The sequence below is a fragment of the Papaver somniferum genome, unplaced genomic scaffold, assembly GCF_003573695.1.
Source record: "Papaver somniferum cultivar HN1 unplaced genomic scaffold, ASM357369v1 unplaced-scaffold_18, whole genome shotgun sequence".
NCBI lineage: Eukaryota > Viridiplantae > Streptophyta > Magnoliopsida > Ranunculales > Papaveraceae > Papaver > Papaver somniferum.
In genome coordinates, this window is record NW_020627707.1 from 6,539,163 (window position 1) to 6,545,162 (window position 6,000).

The following is a 6,000-nucleotide window of genomic DNA, read 5'->3' on the forward strand; positions in this document are numbered from 1 at the left end:
TTCTTCACGACCTCCATTATTGGGGGGTTAAGACTACGCTGAGCATCACATACAAGCTTAAAATCATCTTCCATTAGGATTTTATGCATGCACATGGATGGACTAATGCCTTTGATGTCAGCAATTGTCCAACCAATAGCCGTTTTGTGCTCTTTCAGAACCCTAAGTAGACGTTCTTCTTGTACTGGTGTGAGGTTCTTTGCAATAATCACCATAAGTTCTTCTTTATCACCCAAGCATGCGTACTTTAGGTGGTATGGAAGTGGCTTCAATTCAAGTTTCGGTGCCTGCACAATAGAAGGTAAAGGAACCTCATTAGTTATGGGTAACAAAATATAAGAAATATTACCCGTTTTTGCTTCTTGTAGTGTTGTTAAAGCACCACACATCTCCACTAGATCTTTGGCTAAGTCAACGTCCAGGTTCAGTTGTCCATGAACGTCCAAATCAATTTTATTTCGTAGCACAACTCCAAGTTCATCTTCAGCATTCAAATCAAACATTTGTTGTGCTAACGAATCAATAACATCAATGGAGAAGGCTGAGTGAACATCACTAGGATAACGCATGGTTTCAAAGATATTGAACCGTATGATCTCCTTATCAAATTCCATAGTGAGTGCACCACTATCAACATCAATCTTCGTCTTTGCAGTTTTCATGAACGGTCTCCCATGAAGTACCTAAGTAGATGAACAATTATCTCCATTGTGTATATCCACAATGTAGAAATCAACCGGAAAGATTAACTGATTCACTTGAAATAACACGTCCTCCACGACTCCCTTAGGATATATATTGGACTTGTTAGCCAATTGAATAGTAATCTTTGCCTCTTTTAAAGGTCCGAGATTCAAAGAATCATAAACATCGGCTGACATAACACTGATGGATGCTCCCAAATCAAGCAAAGCACGCTCAAATCGTCGCTTACCAATGGTAACGAGAACTGTGAAGCCACCTGGATCTTCACACTTTGTAGGCATCTTCTTAAGTAACATAGCTGTAGTACTTTCGCCCACTTGAGTAATCTCATTAGCAATCAAACTATCCTTCCTTGTACAAAAATCCTTCAAAACCTTAGCATACCTGGGTACAGTTCTGATGGCCTCAATAAAGGGAATGTTGATATGTATCTTGCTGAAAATATCCATGATCTCCTTGTCTTGAGCTTGCTTCTTCGATTTGGCAAAACGACTAGGGAAAGGAGGTGGTATGGTAAAAGTGGGAACCGTGTCCTTAGGTTGGCCGGTTGGGATTGGCTTTTCCTTTGGGACAGTTTCCTCTTCTACTTCCTTTTCGATGTCGTCACTAGGTTCTCGTACTGTCCCTGTATCCAGATTAGAACATTGTTGTTGTGGCTCCTCACCTTGTCTTCCACTTCTTAGTGTCACTGCATTGACGTGCTCTCTTGGGTTCACGAAAGGTTGTGATGGCAACTTTGTTGAAGCTTGTGACTTCAGTAAATTCACATCAGTTGCTATTTGCCCCATTTGTAATTGTAGATCTTTGACAGTAGCATCGTTCTTTTCTTGATACTGTGTTTTCTGTTGTAATATTGCATCTTGTTTCTGCATCATGGCTTTCATCATTGATAGACACATTTTTGTGTCTAATTTTTCCTCAATGTCCGTATTGTTGGAACTCTATTTTTGTACTAATATTGTGTTTTTTATGTATTTTTAGGAAATAAACATTTTTGGAAAAATCAGCTCGAAAAGTTGCCCGAGGCACCCTTGAAGGACATTTGTTATTCAGACTCTCATTTTGGTTAAGGGGCAACCAAATTACTAAGGGGCACCTCAGTTGGGCATTTGCTATTTGCACCTCCATTCTGGATAGGGGGACATCATCTTCTTCCTTTGAATTCTGTTTTTGGGCGGGAAAATGGATCAGTAAACTAGCAGCGCTTAGATTCACGAATTGGACGTGATTTCATGAGATTTAATGGCTGATTTTTGGTAGGAAGTTGTGATATGGCCTATCAAACATGTTGGGGGCTTTTGGTTCGATCGAAATTGGCTAGAATCGTCTAGGAAATTCACGAGTTGGGAACAGGACAGTTCATGTCTGTCACGGGTTTGAGAGAATTTTTGGAGGAATTCGAACGTGTTCTGATGATGCATGGAGGACTCTAACACACTTTTGGACCGTGTAGAAGACAATTAAGGTGAGTTTCCATGAAATTAACAGCTGCAGATACGTAATCGAAACAAAAAAGGAAAAAAATATATATTATGAACTGTCCGAGTAATGGAAGATTTTTTGGAGTTATTGCAAAGGATTTCGTCTACCTGTTGAGTATAAAAAGACTTCTGTGGTAGAGTATAAGGTTTTAGAAAGTCATTGGGAGAGAGTTAGAGCCGAGAGAATCAAAAGAAGAGGTCGACAGGCGAAGAAGTTCTGCTGCTGCTCAGCCAAGAACACGAAGAACATTGTACAGTCCAGGAGAGTCGTTGACTAGTGTCGCATATTTGCGACAATTCTCAGTTCCTTTCCCGCGACTTCGGTGTTGTGCTTACAACACTTCTAAAGTGCCGTTGTTTGCTGACGCTTTCTGTTGGTCGCAAAGAACGGTCTTAAAACGATTTTCTTCTTATTTCATCATTTGTAATCAACTTTTGAGCATTAATAAAATCTTTTGAGTATTTTTCCAACACGATGAGAGGCTAAATTCTTGGTGATTGAGGCAATGGAGGATCTATTCACTCATGTTTGATTGGTAATATTTTTATTTATAATTCCTTTAATTATTTACTTTATTTAATTCACTTGGATAAATATAAAAAAAGGATAAAATGGTTTTCTTAATTAGTTGTGAATCAGTTTGATGTTTTATGCTTAGAATAATTCTTTGATAAATCATGCTTAAGGATTACAACTTAATATTTGGACACCTTTTAAATTAAAAAGTGATTTAATAAGAAAAAGAGCTTAATAATAATTTCTGAAATATTATTTATAACCAATCAACTTGAAGTGGTAGTGAATCCTGAGCCTTAATCCTTCTAAAATCTTGACATTGCTATTAATTTCCTTCATTTATTTATTTGCTTAAATTTTAAAAAAAAAAGAGTTACCTTCACAAGTTCGAAAAGAACCCAGTTTTCACCACTATCTACAACAACATTTGAAAATACATCAAGTTTTTGGCGCCGCCGACGCGGACCTGTGCTTAGGTAGAATTGTTTTTTTGGTTTATTATTTTTTTTTTCCTTTTTACGTTTCTTTTTGTCTTTGATTTGCAGGTTCGAAGTGGAGTACTAAGGACCTTGGAAGGAAAAGATTAAAGCGAAAGAGGAATTTTTTTTGTTTTATATATAGAAAAGAGAAAAAGAAAGAGAGATTTTTATATTTTTTTTAGGTTATTTTTCTTTTTCTTTTGCATTTTACTTTATTTGGACTGGACTCTTGGACTTTATTATTATTATTATTATTATTATTATTATTATTATTATTATTATTTTTAAACCCTACGGAAGGGTAGTTAAATACAAACTGTGTGCAGGGAAGGACGGTGATTACAATATCACCTCGGCCCCTCGGGTTCGCACACGGCATAGGAGTCGTGGCCCGAGTCGACGACAACGGTTCATCCCCCGTCTGGTACGGGAGGTAAGTCCAATCGAAACACTCGCGAATCTCCTGTAAGTGAGTTACTATATTCCTTAAGGTGATCATTGATTGAGGACGAATTTGGACTGTCTTTATTTTCCTAGTAAAGGGAAAGTCCTGGCCTAAACAAGATAAGGGTTCGGATTTCATCACCGCTCCCTTCTTGCCCGCTTTAGGAGAACAAAACCTAACGCGAACCCAAGCTTTAAAATCTGATTAGAAAGAGACCTATAGGGTATCGAGCTTGTTAGGAAAATTTTTCGAAGGATATTGGTTATTCTTTTAGCATACTTCGAAGTTCATGACGGTTTCTGTGAGTTGAATGCGTGACTGCGCCGCCTTGTACTGCGGTGAGGCCTTGGGTATCAAAGCTCCACTGAGCTTCCCTCGCCTCGATTCAACTTACTTTGACCCGGATTGATTCCAGAGGGGTTTGCTTAAATTGTAACGAATTCCCTTTCGAGATTTAGAAGCTAGTCTAGAAACAATCTAAGTGAGCCATCATGCTTGTTGTTTGCTAGAAATCTCTAGGTTTGCTGTGGTAAAGTCGAGTCAGCCTGCTGTGTGATTGCTAGAACCTTCCTGTTAGGATTTTTATTTCTTTTTGATTTTTTTAGTGTATGCCCGATTTTGTTAATAGGGCTTGGAAAAGAGATACTCTAGGTCGATTGATTAGCGAAAAACCTAGTAGTTCTTCTGATTTAAGCAGGGAGCTCGAAGATTGTTCTTTTGAGAGCCTTGTTTTTGGAAACTTCAGTTTTAAAAATCTGTCTCTTCGTGAGGAAAGTACCTCTAGTACTTCTGTTGTGCCAGCGATGGCAACTTTGAAAGATTACATGTTCCCAACTAGGACCAACCGAGCTTCGTGCATTAAATTGCCAGCCATTACGGCTAATTTCGAGATAAAACCTAGTATTCTCCAGATGATCCCTATATTCTTAGGAAAAGATGATGAAAACCCTTATTTCCATATTAGGGAATTTGAGGAAATTTGTGGGACAATTAGAATAATAGACCTTACTGATGAAGTCTTGAAACCTAAGATGTTTCCCTGTTCATTGAGAGATAAAGCCAAGACCTGGCTGAACAACCTACCATCTGAATCTATTGAAACATGGCAGGAACTTATTGCCGCTTTCTATATGAAATTCTACCCTAAGCATAAAACTGCAGCTGTTAGGCAGACAATTAGTGCTAGTGTGCAACAAAAGGGAGAGTCTCTTTATAGATTTTTAGAGAGATTCAATGATCTCCTATATCAGTGTCCTCACCATGGATTTGATAAGATGAAACTCGTACAAATTATTTATGATGGTTTAGACTATTCGACCAAAGCCATGGTTGAGTCTATGTGCGCTGGTGAGTTCACTAGTAAAAGTGCTGATGATGCTTTTACCTTCTTTGAAGTTATCGCTGAAAAATGCCAACAGTGGGAATCTTGTGTTGAACCCCCTAAAAGACTCTTGGTCAATAGAAGTAGCACCAATGTGGTAGATACAAGTTTTGGTTCAGATGCTAAGTTTGCTGCTTTATCTAGAAGGTTAGAAGCTTTGGAATTGAATCAGCCTAAAAATAGGTCCCTTGTTGAACCTAATATAGCCTCTCAAATCTCTAGTTGTGGAATAGAGCCCGATAACTCATTTTGGGAAGGTCAGGTTAGTGAAGAGCAAGCTCATGTTGTCTATAACAATGCTAGGTTTGAGAACCGTCAAAAGATTGACCCATACTCAGAGACCTACAATCCTGGTTGGAGAAACCATCCTAATTTTTCTTGGTCTAAGGGCCAGAATCAAGGCCAGTCTAGTAATTCTCAGCCTCCCCCAGGTTTTGGTTATACTAAGAACCCTTCAGGATAGACCCAGAACCCATCTGAGAATAGAATAACTAGCTTAGAAGAAACCCTTAGTATATTAAGGAAGATCCAGGAAATGCTATCACAAAGCCAGGAAATGTTAGTAAAAAGCCAGGGTAATTTTCAAGAGGAAACCAAACAGAATTTTAAGAATAGTGCCCAGTCTTTTGCTAAATTAGAACTTCAAGTCGGCCAAATAGCTAAGTATATTAATGAGAGAGAGGAATGAAGGTTTCCTAGTCATACTGATCCTAACCCTAGAGGAGAGAAATCGTACAGTCATGTTAACTCTGTTACGACCCTTAGGAGTGGAAGGAAAGTTGATAATAAGGTCGACATACCTGAAAGTGAACATGTTGTAGTTCACCCGTCTGAACCAGAGAATGAAGAGACTAATAGAGTCTCTAAAGAGACTAATGAGGGTCCTTTTGAGACCGTCTTTGTCCCCAGAGCCCCATTTCCCCAGCTATTAGTACCAACAAAAAGTGAATCCAACTTTAATGATATAATGGAGGTTTTTAAGAAAGTTACCA